The sequence below is a fragment of the Arachis ipaensis genome, chromosome B05 (genome assembly GCF_000816755.2).
Source record: "Arachis ipaensis cultivar K30076 chromosome B05, Araip1.1, whole genome shotgun sequence".
Classification (NCBI taxonomy): Eukaryota; Viridiplantae; Streptophyta; class Magnoliopsida; order Fabales; family Fabaceae; genus Arachis; species Arachis ipaensis.
Window position 1 is genome coordinate 82,364,834 of NC_029789.2, and position 19,989 is coordinate 82,384,822.

Consider the following 19,989-nt stretch of genomic DNA (forward strand, 5'->3'; position numbering starts at 1 on the left):
AGATACACATTCAAGCTTGTTTACATGTATAACGGAAGTGTTTGTCAGGCACGCGTTCATAAGTGAGAATGATGATGAGCGTCACATAATCATCACATTCATCATGTTCTTGTGTGTGAATGAATATCTTAGAGATGAAATAGGATTGAATTGAATAGAAAAACAATAGTACTTTACATTAATTCCTGAGGAACAGCAGAGCTCCACACCTTAATCTATGGTGTGTAAAAACTCTACCGTTGAAAATACATAAGTGAAAATAGGGTAGACATGGCCGAGTGGCCAGCCTCCCATGGAGGTCTAGAGATATAAAATGATCCCAAGCTCCCAAGATGATCCAAAGATTTAAATACAATAGTAAAAAGTTCTATTTATACTAAACTAGTTACTAGGGTTACAGAAATAAGTAAATGATGCAGAAATCCACTTCCGGGCCCACTTGGTGTGTGCTTGGGCTGAGCGTTGAAGCTTTCACGTGTAGAGGTCTTCCTTAGAGTTAAACGCCAGTTTGTAACCTGTTTCTGGTGTTTAACTCTGCTTTGCATCCTGTTTCTGGCGTTTAACTCCAGAATAGGGCAGAAAGCTGGCGTTGAATGCCAGTTTGCGTCATCTAAACTCGAGAAAAAGTATAGAATATTATATATTGATGGAAATCCTTGGATGTCTACCTTCCAACGCAATTAAGAGCGCGCCATTTGAACTCTTTTAGCTCCAGAAAATCCAGTTTGAGTGCAAGGAGGTCAGAATCCAACAACATCTGCAATCCTTCTTCAGCCTCTGAATCTGATTTTTGCTCAAGTCCCTCAATTTTAGCCAGAAATTACCTGAAATCACAAAAAAAACACACAAACTCATAGTAAATTCCAGAAATGTGTTTTTTATTTAAAAACTAATAAAAATATACTAAAAACTAACTAAATTATACTAAAAACTATGTAAAAATAATGCCAAAAAGCGTATAAATTATCCGCTCATCACAACACCAAACTTAAATTGTTGCTTGTCCCCAAGCAACTGAAAATCAAATAGGATAAAAAGAAGAGAATATACTATAAATTCCAAAATATCAATGAAACTTAGCTCCAACCAGATGAGCGGGACTAGTAGCTTTTTGCCTCTAAACAGTTTTGGCATCTCACTTTATCCCTTGAAGTTCAGAATGATTGGCATCTATAGGAACTCAGAATTCAAATAGCATTATTGATTCTCCTAGTTCAGTATGTTGATTCTTGAACACAGCTACTTTATGAGTCTTGGCCGTGGCCCTAAGCACTTTGTTTTCCAATATTACCACTGGATACATAAATGCCACAGACACATAACTGGGTGAACCTTTTCAGATTGTGACTCAGCTTTGCTAGAGTCCCCAATTAGAGGTGTCCAGGGTTCTTAAGCACACTCTTTTTTTGCTTTGGACCACGACTTTAACCGCTCAATCTCAAGCTTTTCACTTGACACCTTCACGCCACAAGCACATGGTTAGGGACAGCTCGGTTTAGCCGCTTAGGCCAGGATTTTATTCCTTTGGGCCCTCCTATCCACTGATGCTCAAAGTCTTGGATCCTTTTTATTACCCTTGCCTTTTAATTTTAAGGGCTATTGGCTTCTTCTGCTCGCTTTTTTTCTTTTTCTTTCTTTTTTTTTCGCCTTCTTTTTTTTCGCATTTTTTTCTGCAAGGTTTATTCTTCACTGCTTTTTCTTGCTTCAAGAATCAATTTTATGATTTTTTGGATTATCAACTAACATTTGTCCTTTTTCATCATTCTTTTAAGAGCCAACAATTTTAACATTCATAAACAACAAATTCAAAAGACATATGCACTGTTCAAGCATTCATTCAGAAAAACAAAAAGTTATAAGAGATACGTTGCAAGTACGTTCTTAACCAACCGAAAATTAACTTATCAATATAGAAGGGTTGTCACAAATTAAAATAAAAATCAAAATACTGGGAGTATGAATCCCAGGTCATCTCCCAACGAGTTGCAGAAAGATGTGCTATTTTATTAATCAGATGTTTTCAAAAGTGGTTTGAGTTGATAAATAGGAATTTAAATTAGAGAATTTATGTAATTTTAAATAAAAGCCTTGACTGGGAGTAGATTAGTTGGAAGCCCTATTCTTGTTGGAGTACTCTCAAGATTAATTGATAATTGAAAGTTGTCCTGCTTAGTTACCCTTTACTAGGTAGAGGGAAGTCAAGCAAGTTGGAAGGTTGTTTCTAGTCACAAGTCCTAATCCTCTCCCTTGGGAAGGACTAGTGTCAATAACTAGAGGGCGATTCAACAATAAACCCAATTACAATTTTTCTCTTGAGTAATCCAACTCGAGGGTTCCTTTCAATCATCCCCCAATCAAGTTATGGAACTACTCGCTCATTATGAATGTAAAATTCATAGAATAAGGAAGGGAAATACTGAAAGTCATAATAAACAATAATCAAAAGGATCAATTAGAAATAAAAATAGTTCTTGTATAAATAAATTCTAGAAATAATCCAAGAGTAAATCTGAGTAAATAAAGAACATGAAATAGTAAGTAACAAGTAAGGAAACAAACTAGAATGGCGAAGTCTTGACGGAGGTAATAACTCTTCTCAATATTCCAATCCAAAAAGCAATAAAATCAAATCATAAGAATTATGAATATGTAGAGAGAAAACCTAGAAGAGAGGTAAAATCAGATCTAAAACTAAAACTATGTGGAATGAATGTTGTCTTCTGTCTCTGCATGTTCCCTGGCTCTAATCTGCTTTTCTGGGCCGAAAATTGGGTCAAAACAGGGCCCAAAATCACCCCCAGCGAATTCTGCAGATTTTGCAGATCGCGCATGTCACGTGATCGCGTCATCCAGGCGTTCGCGTCATCCAACGTTTTGCCTTGCCATGCGTGTGCGTCGTCCACGCCTTCGCGTCACTGGTGTAGTTTTCAATCCGCGCGGTCGCGTTAGCCATGCGTCCGCGTTACTGCAATTTCCTCTATATCGCACGGTCGCGTGAGCCATGTGTCCGTCTCACTTCTCGCTGGTCATCTCCTTAATTTCTTGTGTTCCTTCCATTTTTGCAAGCTTCCTTTCCAATCTGCAAGTCATTCATGCCCTATAGAGCCTGAAATACTTAACACAAATCACGGCATTGAATGGAATAAAGAAGAATTAAAATACAAAATTAAAAGTCTCTAGGAAGCAAGTTTTTAACCATAATGTATTTTTAGGAAGGAATTATAAATGCATGCTTATTTAATGAATAAGTGGGTAAAGATTTGATAAAACCACACAATTAAACACAATATAAACAATAAAATAATGGTTTATCAACCTCTCCACACTTAGATATTAGCATGTCCTCATGCTTAATTGAAGGAGATAAAATAAATGAGTAGGAACATGTAAAACTCATGCAATGCAATGCAACCTATATATGTGAATGCAACTATATGATTTTTATCCACTTGGTTAAAAGTGAATAAGCTCTTCAAGACAATCACAAATCAAATTCCACTAATTCAATTCTTATACAGTAAGAACAGATAAAAATGCAAGAAAGTAGCTCATGAAAGCAGGGAACATAGAATTTAAGCATTGAACCCTCACTGATGATGTATGTATGCTCTAATCTCTCTTGTGTATAGGGTGATCACTCTATTCTTCTCTAATCATGCTTTCTAATTTTTGTTCTTCACCTAACCAATCAACAACATTTAATATACCAATGCAAACATCATGAGGTCTTTTCAAGGTTGTAATGGGGCCAAGGTAAGGGTAAGGATACACATATGGTTAAGTAAGCTTTATAAATTGAATATTTAATTAACCTAAGCTTTAACCCACACATATGTACATTCTATATAACTTAAATTTCATACCTAGCTACCCAAAATTTCTCTTTCACATTCCTTACTCATGTATCAACTTTAATTTTAATTTTATCATACATGCATTGATCTTGGAATTCTTAACTTAACATTGGGGTAATTTTGTCCCCTTATTTAATTATTGAATATTTTTTAATTTTTTTTAAATAAAAATAGACATAGCTTATCAATGCACATAGATGTTTAATTCTTATAGTTTCACATGAGCAGGTACCCAAATTCCCATTATATCATCATGACACATTCCCTTATTATCTTTTGTTCCCACAATTTTCCCATACTTAATTAACACACAATTCTATCTTAAGCTAACTAAAGATTCAATTGGGATATAAAATTATTTTTCCGCTTAAGGCTAGTAATGTGGTAAAATAAAGAACAACTGGGATTTAAAAGCTCAAAGTGGCTAACAAAGGCAATAGCAAGGGTAGGCTCAATTTGGATAAGTGAGCTAAACAAATAATGGGCTCAATCATATGCAATCATATGAATATATTGAACATTGGACATATAGGATGAAACAACATATAAATTACAATCATAGAGAAGTAAACACACAAGAACATAATAATTATTGTTAAATAATGTAACCATGTATAAAGGCTCAAAGTCTCACAGGTTGTGTGTTCTTTAGCTCAAAAACCATGTTCCAAATATAACTTGAAGCAAATTTAACACAAAAGTTTAAATTAAAATTAGTGAAATTTTGTTCTAAAAATTAGGGTCTTAGAAGAAACTTACAGTCTTTTCAATCAAGTAGAACATGCATGCAACTAATCTATTACTATGCAATTTATCCTATTCTACAAAAGAAAAATTAACTAAATATCCTATTTTATTGGTGTTAGGGAAGAGAAATTACCTCTGGAAGTCAGGTACTGACCGACCTCCCCACACTTAAGGCTTTGCACCGTCCTCGGTGTCATCTGTCAGGAACAAGGGTCGGCTGGTAGCAATATCTCCACAGTCGGGACCATCATGGCTCCCTGTGCTGGTAAAGGAAGACGCTCTCTTAGCTTTGCTTTGTGTTCCTACCGATCCAACCTTTTAAGTATCTAATGGAGCAGTTGAGTGGTTGTAGGTGCTTGTGGTGTTGAAGGAGGAATCTCTTCAGCCGATTCAGTAGGCTGGCTGGTAGTGGCTGCTGGAGGTCTGATGTATTTCCCGTTAGGGACATACTGATCAACCCGTGGGAGCATGGCTTTGGTGTCCCCAGCTATGTAAGAGACTCCGGCGGCTGAGACGAGATCTGAAACCAAGGCGAGAAAAGGTAAGTTGCCCGCAATTTGTACGTGTCCCATAGCACTCTGGATGTGTCTTGGTAGGTTTAGAGGCTGGTCTGTAAGGATGCACCACAGTAGAACGGCCATGTCTGCAGTGAAGGAGGACTCGTGAGTGCTTGGAAAGATGTAATGGGACATAATCTGTGCCCATACTCGAGCCTCCAAGGTAAGTGCGGAAGCCGATATTCCCTTAGGACGGGAACGATGGTATCCGTAAATCCATCTGCTGCCAGGTAGTGCGATAACTTTGAGAACAGCGTCCCAGTCAAATTGGTACATCTGGCGCTTGAGTACGGCTTCTTGAAATGCGTCTGGTCTTTCTGGAATAGGGGGAAGATCTAGAGCTCATTGAATGGCCTCTTCTGTAATGGGGACTTGCTTCTGACGGACAAAAACAGACTGCAAGGTTGGCAGGTGGAAATTGGAGTAGAACTCTACTACCCAAGAAATATTAACCTGCCGTGGCTGTCTCTGGAGGAAACCCCATTGTCTTCGTGCAATTTGTGGCTCAACAAATTCAGCAATATGGTTTGGGAGGATAAGAAGGTGTTCATTGTTGTAACTCCTTTCTGCCAGGATGAAGAACATCTGCTCACAGTAGCGATTGGTAAATCGCGCAGTGTCCTTTGCTGGAAAGGCTTTTTCTTTATCATAAACCTTTATAATTGATGACAAGTCATCTTAGCCTAGTTTCACTAGCCTTTTTCTTTTGTTTTCAACTGAATTATGCACTTTCTTGAGCAATAAGCAAGCCAATTGGGTAGATTTTCATGTTTCCTTTGATTTAATCAACCATGTATGAATTCATGCTATTTCATGAGGTTTTATGCTATAATTGTCACATATTATGAAAGAATGAATATCTCATGATTTTGAGCATAACTTTGATGTGTTTGGTTGATTAATGATAGGTGAAGAAAGCTTGGAGAAAGGTTGAAGCAAGAAGGAATGGTTAGGAGGAAGAGAGGACAAAAAGTTTGAGCAAAAGTTAGCCTCAAACTTTTTGGCTAACTTTTGGCATCACAAAACACTCCCTGGATGAGCAAAAGTTTGCGCCAACGTTAGTCCCTAACTTTTTGGCTAACGTTGGCGCCATGAATAAGCAAGGGGAGGCCAATGTTGGAGCAAAAGTTAGACCCCTAACTTTTGCCCCAACGTTGGTATCAGCAAGGAAGGGTGCTGATGTGAAAAGTTGGAGCAAAAGTTAGCCCCTAACTTTTACTCCAACTTTTACTCAAGCTTTCATAATTCCAACCCGGTTCAATTCGGTTCTTCCCCAAACTCCCAGAGCAATCAACCAAGGCCTCTCTCAACCCAATTCCATCAAGAGCAAAGGCCCAATTGAAGGCTTGAAGACCATTTGAAGAACGTGTATAAATAGCATAGGATTTAAGTTTTTCAGGGAGCTTCCCTTTTAGTTTTTCAGAATTGCTTTCTTTTCAGTTTTGCTTAGAGCTCACTTTTATTTTTCTTAGCATTATTGTTTAATTCAAGAGAATTTGGGAGGAGAATTGATCTCTCTTCTTCCTTGTTCTTGCCCAGCACTCTTTACTTTTCTTGTCTTGGATTTTGGGTGGAGAATTGAAGAAATTCTGTTTGGATTCTGCAATTTACATTTCTTGCGTTCTAAGTTTCTGCCATTTAATTTCTTGTTCTTTAAGATTCAGCACTTTAATTCCTGTTCTCTTTAATTTCATGCCAATTACCCATTCCCTTTAATTTCTATGCAATTTAAATTCTGCAAATCAAAAATCTCTCAACCAAATCTTGCTTCGCTTGACTAAATCAACCACTAAACTAAAATTGCTCAATCCTTCAATCCCTGTGGGATCGACCTCACTCCCGTGAGTTATTATTACTTGATGCGACCCAGTGCACTTGCCGGTTAAGTGTGGGTGTTTTGGAGAAATTCGTTTTTCCACGAAAATATCCTATCAAGTTTTTGACGCCGTTGCCGGGGATTGACTAGATTGACAATGATTAAGTGAGGTGGCAGTTTAGATCAAGCACTTTTTCTTTAATTTTTGACTAACCCACTAACTGTTTGAAGTTTTGTCTCAACTGACTACACTCAATTTGCAAAAGTATCACTGTGTGTTCCATTGTTGATTTATATGTCATAGGGAAGAAGAGCAGCCAAAGGGAAGGATATCATTGAAGAAGGAGTTTCTGAGAAAGAAGAACACCACAACATGAAGCCACAACTCATTACACTAATAGAGAAAAATTGTTCCTATGGTGGAAATCCATTGGAGGACCCTAAACAGCACCTATCCATTTTTCTGAAAACTTGTGGTGCTGTCAATCTCAATGGTGTAAACCATGATACCTGTAAGCTCTTGTTATTTCCCTTCTCACTGAAGGATGAAGCGGCACAATGGCTTGAAACCTTTCCCCAAGGAAGTATCACTAGTTGGGATGATTTGGTTGCTAAGTTCCTAGCCAAATTCTCATCATCTCGACAAAACATTAAGATGAAAGAAGGAATACATCCATTCATACAAACAAAGGAAGAACCATTGTTCAAAGCATGGGAAAGATACAAGAAAGCAAGTGACAAGGTGGATTTTCAAGCGTTCTATGAAGGATTAACCTCAGAAACAAGAAGAGCAGTAGATTACTTCTCAGATGGCCTACTCAAGGCAACAGCAACCATCCAAGGAACTGCAGAGTTCAGTGACAAAAGAGCCAATAACCAACACTCATTTGAGACCCCACGGAATGCAATTTCAGAAAAGGAAGTAATGAATCTTGAAGGAGTGAGAGCAATCATGAATCAAAATAAACAGCTATACCAGCAAACTCAGCAGCAATTGGAATTAATAGCTAGACAAATTGATTCTCTACATTCTGCCACAGTGAATGCATAATTTCCACCATGGAAACCACATTCTTATCTAAGAATGAGGGAATCTCAGCATCAGGAACAAAGGGACTTCAACTATAACAACCCCAACTTCCCAAACCTGCAAAAACACCACCATACCAACAAAAATCACTACACACCACCCCAATATACACACCTCCGGCCGTGTCCTACCTCACCATCCGCCCAAAATGACTTACATCAATCACCATAATTGACACAGCCACAACCAATCCTAAACTTCCAAAAACTCTATGTTCTAGAATGCATGAAACCCATTGGCAAGGTACTAAGTTTGGTGTTCTCACACCAAAGTAAGTTCAAAAGCCCATAAATAAATCAGCCAGACTAACCATTGTTTCCAAGTGCTTGGGGAACAAGCAACTTTCAATATCTTTGCAGAGGTCCATACAAGCTTTTGGAAGGATTAAGAATCATCAACCAAAGAAACAAAAGATGAACCTAAAGGCCAGCAATGATGATGATGAGAAGAAGGAAAGCAAGTGAACTCCAAAAGGTTGTATTGTTAAGTGATTATCTTATATCAAACACTGCTATGATTGAGAGTGGTTTAGTTTCCCTGATTATCTGTCTGTTTAGCATGGTTTCTTTTCTGTAATTCATATGATTTAGAGTTCACCCCACTGTTACTTAATCACTTCACTCACAGGACTTTACAAGTTGTTTTTCAATCCATCTTAAATGAAAGAACCATTGAGCATAATTTATTCCTTGCTTGGGGACAAGCAAGCTTTAAGTTTGGTGTTGTGATGAAAAGTCATCTTAGCCTAGTTTCACTAGCCTTTTTCTTTTGTTTTCAACTGAATTATGCACTTTCTTGAGCCATAAGCAAGCCAATTGGGTAGATTTTCATGTTTCCTTTGATTTAATCAACCATGTATAAATTCATGCTATTTCATGAGGTTTTATGCTATAATTGTCACATATTATGAAAGAATGAATATCTCATGATTTTGAGCATAGCTTTGATGTGTTTGGTTGATTAATGATAGGTGAAGAAAGCTTGGAGAAAGGTTGAAGCAAGAAGGAATGGTTAGGAGGAAGAGAGGACAAAAAGTTTGAGCAAAAGTTTGCCTCAAACTTTAGCTCAAACTTTTGGATTAATTGAAAATGAACCAGGAAGCAAAAAGCTGGACCAAAAGTTAGCCTCAAACTTTTTGGCTAACTTTTGGGCAAAAGCTGGAGCAAAAGTTAGCCTCAAACTTTTTGGCTAACTTTTGGCATCACAAAACACTCCCTGGATGAGCAAAAGTTTCCGCCAACGTTAGCCCCTAACTTTTTGGCTAACGTTGGTGCATGAAAAACACTCCCTGGACTAGCAAAAGTTTGCGCCAACGTTAGCCCCTAACTTTTTGGCTAACGTTGGCACCATGAATAAGCAAGGGGAGGCCAAGGTTGGAGCAAAAGTTAGACCCCTAACTTTTGCCCCAACGTTGGTATCAGCAAGGAAGGGTGCTGATGTGAAAAGTTGGAGCAAAAGTTAGCCCCTAACTTTTACTCCAACTTTTACTCAAGCTTTCATAATTCCAACCCGGTTCAATTCGGTTCTTCCCCAAACTCCAAGAGCAATCAACCAAGGCCTCTCTCAACCCAATTCCATCAAGATCAAAGGCCCAATTGAAGGCTTGAAGACCATTTGAAGAACGTGTATAAATAGCATAGGATTTAAATTTTTCAGGGAGCTTCCCTTTTAGTTTTTCAGAATAGCTTTCTTTTCAGTTTTGCTTAGAGCTCACTTTTATTTTTCTTAGCATTGTTGTTTAATTCAAGAGAATTTGGGAGGAGAATTGATCTCTCTTCTTCCTTGTTCTTGCCCAGCACTCTTTACTTTTCTTGTCTTGGATTTTGGGTGGAGAATTGAAGAAATTCTGTTTCAATCTCACCTTGGGATCTTGTTTAATTTTCTGCTTAATTGAATTTCAGTTTCAGTTACTTGCTTCTTCATCTACTTTCTTTGCAATTTACAATCTCCTTTGCAATTGTTCTTGTTGGATCTAGGAAGGCATCGATATCTAGACTTGGTTTTCTAGTCTCTTGGGTCCTGAGATCTAAATTCCAATTTTACATCCTCTGTTTACTGCTTTTCATGCTCATTTACTTTTCTGTTTTAGATCCGATTCAATCCAAGTCTTCTTCTATTTTTCTGCTTGTTGCAATTTTACATTTCCTTGTTTAATTTCTGCAAATCCAACTCCCCATTCCCTTTACAATTCAAGCCATTTACATTTCTTGCACTTTAAGATTTTGCAATTTACATTTCTTGCGTTCTAAGTTTCTGCCATTTAATTTCTTGTTCTTTAAGATTCAGCACTTTAATTCCTGTTCTCTTTAATTTCATGCCAATTACCCATTCCCTTTACTTTCTATGCAATTTAAATTCTGCAAATCACAAATCTCTCAACCAAATCTTGATTCGCTTGACTAAATCAACCACTAAACTCTAATTGCTCAATCCTTCAATCCCTGTGGGATCGACCTCACTCCCGTGAGTTATTATTACTTGATGCGACCCGGTGCACTTGCCGGTTAAGTGTGGGTGTTTTGGAGAAATTCGTTTTTCCACGAAAATATCCCATCAATAATCCTCTTAGTTCTTTTTGTTGAGGGTTTAACTGCAGTTGAAGAAGGCTCTGCCACTAATACTCATTTTGTTCCTCTCATTGCTGATGATTTGGGAGCAGCTTTCTCCTTGCCTTTCTTGGTGGCCATCCTGAAAGGGAGAAAAGAGAAAGTATGTCAAAATGTCAAGGGGTAGAGCAAGGAAGAGGATGGTATGGGTGGAAATCAATGCACATTAAAGATGAATGAAGTTAACACATGGTCATGACTGCATGTGAAAATTATCATGAGGAATATAGTAAGTGCATATGGTGACAATTAAATGCAAGGTGTTTATTGGCATGTAGGCAAAGGCATGAGTAGCATAGATCAAGCATTCAATGTCCATGTTAAATTACCCCAAAATTCAAACTAACAACCTGTTTGGAATAGCAATTATATTAAATTAATAAAATATAAAAAAGGCTTTTGTGAAAAGTAGGCATTTAGAGTAAAAAGAAATAAAAAAATAGTGCACAATGCCATACGGGCATTTTCACAAACACATAGCATGCATGGTAGGTAAGCTATTGAAAATAATAAGTGGAACATGCAAGCAACCCTTTTAAAAATTAACATAAAATTGCCAAACAAGTTCTTAATAATCCACAAGCAAACCATAGTGAATAATAATGACCCTACTAAATATCTAACACCAATTAAAAGAAAGAGAAAGAAAATGAAAAATATAGATAATACAAGTAAAAAGAAAAAGAAAAGAAGAAGGGAACTTAAATTAAGAAGAAGAATAGAAAAGTAAAGAGGGAAGAAGAAAAGAAAAACCTTGTTAATGGTGATGAGAGAGAGAATAGAAAGTGAGAAAAAAGGAAGGAGGAAGAGAGGGAAAGAAAATAATGAGGGGGAAAAGAAAAAGTAGGATTTGGGGAAGGGAAAGATAAAATATTTGGAAAATTAGGATAAGCTGTGCGGCGCAGGCGACGCGGACGCGTGAGGGACGCGTTCGCGCGACTTGCGCTTAAATGAATTGACGCGGTCGCGGCAGTCACGCGGACGCGGGACTCGTTTTGTGCTACTGGCGCGAGGGCAGCCTCGCGCTCGCACAACTCTCTGTTCAAAACTTTTTTTTGCCAAAAGCCAGGGTGACGCGATCGCATGATCGACACGATCGCGTGAGTGGCCACTATAGGGATATGACGTGGAGGCGTGAGCCATGCGTCCACGTGGTAAGGTTTGTGTGTTCAGCACCAGTCCAGCACCACTCTAGCACAACTTTCGGTCGTGCACCCTTTCTTACATCGATTTCCAGGTCACGCGGCCGTGTGAGTGACGCGGACGCGTGGTAGGCATGTTTCCCATGTGACGCAGACGCGTCAGCGACACGGTCACGTGGGATGATTTGTGCCAAAGGCACGCCTCCAGCCACGCTCCCGTGTGACTCTATGTTCGATTAATTTTTCTCTCTGAGCCACATGCGACGCGGACGCGTCGCGGCTTTCCCTCTCTTTTTTTTTTTAAATTAAAAATATGCAAATGCAGATGCAAACTAAATGTACTAATAAAGAGAAGAGTTATTGAATAAGAAAACTAAGAATAATGAAAGGAACGATCATACCATGGTGGGTTGTCTCCCACCTAGCACTTTGCTTTAACGTCCGTAAGTTAGACGCTCCACTAGCTCAATCTTCAACTGTGAGTGGATCCTCCAAGAGGAAGATATCTAACTCCTTATTTTTCATCACCTTCTCACCATGACATAGCTTCAGATGATGTCCATTCACTTTGATGAGTTCAGAGCTTGAAGGGTGACTTAAGTGAAAAACTCCGTATGGCTCAGCCTTCTCTACTCTATATGGACCTTCCCATCTTGATCTCAACTTGCCTGGCATGAGCCTCAGTCTAGATTTGTAAAGGAGGACTCACTACAAGAAAAATACCCATTCAGCCACACTTTTTTTAAGCTACATTTGAAAAGCGTAGCCTATTCTATGAATAGGCTACGCTTTTCTCCGTGTTGCTCAAGCACGTCGCCGCCTCGAGCTCGCGTCGCCGCTTCAAGCTCATCGCCGCCTCGAGCTCGCGTCGCCGCTTCAAGCTCATCGCCGCTCAAGCTCTGTCGCGCTCTATCATAGTTCGTAAGCTCGCCTTCCTGCTTCGGCCATCAACGCTTCCTTGGCCCTGAGTCTGGGTTTAGGGTTTCAGCTTCGGCTCGGGTCTTCCATCAACGCTTGCTTCGTCTCTCTGCCTATGTGAGTTTCATCTTCAGCCCTGTTATTCCTCTTTCAATTTTATTGCTGTAAATTATTAGTACATCTTGAATTTATTGCTCAAAGTTGAGTTTGTTGCTGAAATTATGATTTAGCTAATGTTAATCTGCTGTAAATCATATTTGGAGAGTTGAAGTTTTTTTGTTGCTTCCTGAAAGTTATCATAGTTTAAGTTTTTGTTGCTGCCTGAAAGTTATCATAGTTATCATAGCTGAATTTGTTGCTAGAATTCTAGAAGTAGAATTTGTTGTCAACTGTAAGTTGAATTTGATGCTGAACATATCATAAATGTGGTTGTTGCTGGAAGTAGAATTTGTTGCTAGATAATTGAGTTGAGTTGAATTTGTTACTGATCCTTGTTGTTGTTGTGTTGAATTTGTTCTGATTAGGCGAGGTTCTGCGATTATTTGTTTTTTAATTAAGAAGCATCATGTTCTATTTTTAATTTGTTTTTGGTTTTGATGTTTCCCAATTATTTTTGTGATCTTTGTTTCAGGAAAGTGCCATGAATGGCAGGCAGAAGGTTGAGAAAAAAGGTTTAATATGTTACTCCTCTTGATTTTGAAGTTCTTTGATCCCAGTTTCTTCATCTTTTTGTAAATTAAGCATTCATTTCCTGCTTCCATCATGTTAAGCTGTGTTTGATTGTTTTGTGCTCATCATGTTAAGCTGTGTTTGATTGTTTTGCAGTGTTACTTGATGTATATATCTCCTCACTGTTATAAATTTCTTCATTGATAATATTTTAAGTTCTTGCTTTCTTATCATCTTGTACTTTGTTCAAGAGTTGTTGCAGTTGGGAGCTCCTGAGATTGTTCCAGATTATCCAGTTCTTTCTGTTGACGACCTAGCAGATCAAATAGCCGAGGTTCTCAACCTTTTTGGGTGAGTAAGTTCAAGCTTAATCTGTAATTGATTTCCATTTAATGACATAAAGAAAATTAGTTTACACCAATTTCCATTAGGCTTTGAATATTGGCAGTTGTTCGTTTTGAGAAGGCAATCTCACCCCAACATTCTTTTTGTCTGCAGTTTTAGTGCAGTAATGTGCATGGGAGTAGCTGCCGGGGCTTACATTCTTACCTTATTTGCTGTAAGTTATTATGTTGGTGCTATGCAGCCTCTCCCCTTTTTAAATTACATTAGAGTTTCAATGATGGATCGTTCAATTTTTCTAATGGTTTTATGTTTACAATATATGAAGGTTTTGTCAGCCTCTCCCCTTCTTGTTTTGTCAGCTAAGGTTTCTCATTTGGCGTCTGCTGTTACAAAAACATATCTTTTACTCTGGTTTGTTTGCTTTTCTAATTTTGATTCCCCTTGTTTATGAACACAATTGTGGCATCATTTAAAAAGTGTAGCCTTAGGTATTATAGAAATCACTTATAAAGCGTAGCCATAGGTTGATATCTATAGGTTCACTTTTCGTATCAAAGGAGACGCTTTTAAAGGGTAGCCTATTTGTTAAGTTTTAGGTGCATTTTAAAAGTGATGCCTAATGTATCTAGTGCAAAAAAATTTAACGCAACTCACAAACACTTAGTAATTTTTTGTTTACTTTTCTCCCTCACTTACCCTCTTCGCGTGGTGCCCTAACCTAGAATCAGAACCCATCTCACCTCTCTCTTCTCTCGCCACTCTATCCCTCAAGCCTGTCGCCGGCTCCTCAAGCTTTGGTCGCCCCGTCAAGCTCGTCGCCGCTCAAGCTTTGGTCGCCCCCTCAAGCTCGTCGCTGCCTCAAGCTCTGTCGCCCCCTCAAACTCGTCACGGCCTCAAGCTCTGTCGCCGCCTCAAGCTCGTCGCCGCCTCAAGCTCACGTCGCCGCCTCAAGCACGTCGCCGCCTCGAGCTCGCGTCGCCGCTTCAAGCTCATCGCCGCTCAAGCTCTGTCGCGCTCTATCATAGTTCGTAAGCTCGCCTTCCTGCTTCGGCCATCAACACTTCCTCGGCCCTGAGTCTGGGTTTAGGGTTTCAGCTTCGGCTCGGGTCTTCCATCAACGCTTGCTTCGTCTCTCTGCCTATGTGAGTTTCATCTTCAGCCCTGTTATTCCTCTTTCAATTTTATTGCTGTAAAATATTAGTACATCTTTGAATTTATTGCTCAAAGTTGAGTTTGTTGCTGACATTATGATTTAGCTAATGTTAATCTGCTGTAAATCATATTTGGAGAGTTGAAGTTTTTTTGTTGCTTCCTGAAAGTTATCATAGTTTAAGTTTTTGTTGCTGCCTGAAAGTTATCATAGTTATCATAGCTGAATTTGTTGCTAGAATTCTAGAAGTAGAATTTGTTGTCAGCTGTAAGTTGAATTTGATGCTGAACATCTCATAAATGTGGTTGTTGCTGGAAGTAGAATTTGTTGCTGGATAATTGAGTTGAGTTGAATTTGTTACTGATCCTTGTTGTTGTTGTTTGAATTTGTCTGATTAGGGGAGGTTCTGCGATTATTTGTTTTTTAATTAAGAAGCATCATGTTCTATTTTTAATTTGTTTTTGGTTTTGATGTTTCCCAATTATTTTCATGATCTTTGTTTCAGGAAAGTGCCATGAATGGCAGGCAGAAGGTTGAGAAAAAATGTTTAATATGTTACTCCTCTTGATTTTGAAGTTCTTTGATCCCAGTTTCTTCAACTTTTTGTAAATTAAGCATTCATTTCCTGCTTCCATCATGTTAAGCTGTGTTTGATTGTTTTGTGCTCATCATGTTAAGCTGTGTTTGATTGTTTTCAGTGTTACTTGATGTATATATCTCATCACTGTTATAAATTCCTTCATTGATAATATTTTAAGTTCTTGCTTTCTTATCATCTTGTACTTTGTTCAAGAATTGTTGCAGTTGGGAGCTCCTGAGATTGTTCCAGATTATCCAATTCTTTCTGTTGACGACCTAGCAGATCAAATAGCCGAGGTTCTCAACTTTTTTGGGTGAGTAAGTTCAAGCTTAATCTGTAATTTGTTATAGCCATATCATTATTTATGATAGCTAATTTAGTGTAAATCTAAGTACTCAGAATTATATAGGATACTATTTGTAGGCTCCATAACTAGGATCCGTCTACCAGCATTTGATTTCTTAGACCCTTTACTTAGTTTAAAATCTGATAGGGAGTTGGGAGGAATGGTGGAGAAATGAAGTAGAGAAGAGAGGAAACTTATTTTAAGGGGGAAAAAAAGAAAGTTTAACATTAATGATAGGTATATTTCAGGGCTAAGGTTATCTTTGGATTGAATGCTCTTGTTGGAAGAACATTACAATCTGGTTCTGCAGTTGGACCATGGAACTCTTCCAATGCACACATACCTTTCTACCATTGGTTGAGGGTGTAGACTTATCATATGCAGATCACACATTCTATCCAATGGTGAAAAGATGTGTTTTGTTTCGATATATAAAATAAAAATGAGTACAAATTATACATTCCTTCTTTGTGAGCTGATATATCTAACTTGTGTTCTGACATATATAGATGTTTACTTCATTAGTTGCTTACCAGATCCACAAGATCCGCAATTGGATTCAAGTAGGATAGTCTTTTAAAGCTTACTGACACTCGTGCTTCTAACAATAAGATGACACTGAAGCACTATCTTTGCAAGGTATAATAACAATTGCACTAAAGGAATATATCATTTGATCACTTACCTTCTTTCCATTTTGCTATTTTGGCTCTAGGTTCTAGCTGATAGGTCGCCTGGACTGCTTGACTTCCACTTAGACCTTGTAAGCCTGGAAGCTGCGACTAAGGTGATGATTTATGCTTGGTTGGAAAAAGAAAATTATTCAACTGCTAATTGCTAGTTTGGTTGGTTTATTGGTTCTGTTTCACTTTGTTCCCCTGTAAAACTGAGCACATATCTCCTCCTCTGACTTCTTGCAATGATATGTGTATCACTTTCGTTTCTTTGTGGCTGAAAATTGTTTGTGCAATTCTGGTTGTTGTATTTCTGATTTTGTGCACTTCTGTTTGCTATGGCTGAAAGTTATATTGCTATTTTTGGCTCTTTTCTTTTCACCATGAACTAGAAACATGGGATGACATGGTATATATGAATTTTTCCCTATTTTTTTATTCATCTGCCGATAAAAAGCAAATAATACTAGCTATGGTTATAGACTTATAGTATTAGTATTTTCAAATTAAAGTTATTAGTTTTAATTTAAATAAAAATGTTACAACAGCAGATATAGTATGTATAACATGATAATAATATATTAAAATTTTATTTTTTAGGTGCTAGTCCTAATCATGTTCTATATGTTGCTGCTGCATGTAGTAGTAGTAGTTGGAGGAGTAATAATTGAAGATTGGCTTGTGTAGGAGAGTTTAACTTTTCAAATGTGAAGAGAATAGGGAAACTTTGTGGCAACAGTTCTGATTTTGGCATTGTGGTGGGAGGCAGGGGATTTCTGTCTAGCTGCTAGGGTGATAATTTTTTAAATTATAGCTCTTTATCTTATGGTTTATAGCTTATATTTTTTTTATCTTTGAATTCTAATTTTGGATTTGTGAAACACTACTATGCATTGGTGAAACTTGTACACGGTACAGAAAGGATTAATGATATCAGTCATTGATAGTTTTCTGATGTGTTGATCATGTACAACCTTCATCTTTTCCTTGTACAGCCTTGAGTTCTCATAAGCTTCTAGGCGAAGGCTTTCCAATTCTTGCAATTGCAACTTCCTTTCAGCTCTGGCTTTCTCAAATCCTATGTTGCACTCTTTTACTGCCCAAAAGGCTTTGTGCTCTACTTCAATTGGGAGATGACAGGCTTTTCCATAAACTAAGCGAAAGGGACTCATCCCAAAGGGTGTCTTGTATGCTGTTTTGTATGCCCAAAGTGCATCTTGTAGCCTGGTGCTCCAGTCTCTTCTATGAGGTTTGACTATCTTCTGTAATATGCGCTTTATCTCTCTGTTAGACACCTCGGCTTGCCCATTACTCTTAGGATGGTAGGCTGTTGCTATTTTATGAATTATCCCATGCTTTTTCAGTAATCCTGTTAGTCTCCTGTTACAAAAATGGGTGCCTTGATCGCTCACGATTGCTCGTGGTGATCCAAAGTGAGAAATAATGTGGTTTCTCACAAAGGAAACAACAGTGTTAGCATCATCAGTGCGGGTAGGAATTGCTTCCACCCATTTGGAAACATAATCTACAGCTAACAATATATAAAAATAACCATTAGAATTTGGAAATGGACCCATGAAGTCAATGCCCCAAACATCAAAAATTTCACAGAAAAGCATAATTTGTTGAGGCATCTCATCCTTCCTGGATATATTACCAAATTTTTGGCATGGGAAACAGGATTTACAAAATTCAGCAGCGTCTCTAAAAAGAGTAGGCCACCAGAATCCACAGTCTAAGATTTTTCTAGCTGTCCTTTGAGGGCCAAAATGTCCTCCACTCTCAGATGAGTGACAGGCCTCTAAGATGGACTAAAATTCTGATTGAGGTACACACCTTATAATTACCTGGTCAGCGCCACATCTCCATAAATATGGGTCATCCCATATATAATATTTAGACTCGCTTTTCAGCTTGTCTCTTTGATGCTTAGTAAAGTTTGGAGGAAAAGTGCAGCTAACTAGATAATTAGCTACAGGTGCATACCAAGGGACTACCTCAGATACTGCTTGCAGGTTATCAAAAGGGAAATTATCAGCTATAGGAGTGGAGTCATCCTTAATGTGCTAAAGGCGACTCAAGTGGTCTACCACTAAATTCTGGTTTCCACTCCTATCCTTTATTTCTAAATCAAATTCTTGTAGTAGCAGTATCCAACATATAAGCCTTGGTTTGGATTCCTTTTTAGCTAATAAATACTTTAGAGCTGCGTGGTCTGAATACACTACTACTTTAGTACCAAGTAAATAGGCTCGGAATTTATCCAGAGCAAAAACAATAGCAAGAAGATCTTTCTCAGTAGTAGTGTAATTAGACTGAGCAGTGTCTAAAGTTTTAGACGCATGAGCAATTACAAAGGGGTCCTTACCTTCACGCTGAGCCAGCGCTGCTCCTACTGCATGGTTGGAGGCGTCGCACATGATTTCGAATGGCTGGGTTCAGTCAGGTCCTCTCACAATTGGAGCTTGAGTCAGGGCAGTTTTCAGTTTATCAAACGCTTGTTTGCAATCCTCACTGAACTCGAACTCAATATCTTTCTGCAGTAATCTGGATAAGGGAAGTGCTACCTTACTAAAGTCCTTAATGAACCTCTAGTAAAAACCTGCATGGCCAAGGAACGAACATACGTCCCTCACAGAGGAGGGGTAAGGCAAACTAGAAATGCCAGTATTAGATACACCATGTCCTAATACAATCCCTTGTTTAACCATAAAGTGACATTTTTTGAAATTTAATACAAGGTTTGTACTGACACATCTATCTAATACTCTAGATAAACTATCTAAGCAAAGGCTAAAAGAATCACCTTAAATGCTAAAATCATCCATAAAAACCTCCATACAGTCCTCAATAAGATCAGAGAAAAGACTCATCATGCACCTTTGAAAAGTAACTGGTGCATTGCACAAGCCAAAGGGCATTCTCTTATAAGCATAAGTCCCAAAAGGACATGTAAAAGTAGTCTTTTCCTGATCTTCAGGATCTATATGAATTTGGAAATAACCTGTGTAACCATCTAAAAAGCAATGATGTGATTTACCTAACAGGCAATCCAGCATTTGATCAATGAATGGAAGAGGATAGTGATCCTTACGAGTGGCCTGGTTTAGGCGCCTGTAATCAATGCAGACCCTCCAGGCATTCTGTACTCTGGTTGCTATGAGCTCTCCATGCTCATTCTTCACTGTAGTGACTCCAGACTTCTTTGGCACCACTTGTACTGGGCTTACCCATTCACTGTCTGAGATGGGGTAGATGATTTTTGCCTCTAGTAGTCTGGTCACTTTCTTTTTGACAACCTTTAAGATAGTGGGATTCAGTCTTCTGTGGGGTTGACGAACAGGCCTAGCTCCCTCTTCTAAAAATATTCTGTGCTCACAAACTTGAGGGTTGATGCCTACTATGTCTGCCAAACTCCACCCAATTGCCTTCTTGTGCCTCCTCAGCACACTAAGTAACTGCTCTTCTTGTTGAGAAGTGAGTTCCCGTGCAATG

General features: G+C 38.4%; 1 long non-coding RNA gene across 1 annotated transcript; it reads right to left on the minus strand.

Annotated features, from left to right (window-relative positions):
• Positions 691–13,770, minus strand: LOC110272196. Its single transcript, XR_002363150.1, has 4 exons — positions 13,641–13,770; positions 8,686–8,693; positions 2,592–2,595; positions 691–702 (listed from the first exon to the last, which is right to left on the minus strand). It is a non-coding gene; the product is annotated as an uncharacterized LOC110272196 (long non-coding RNA).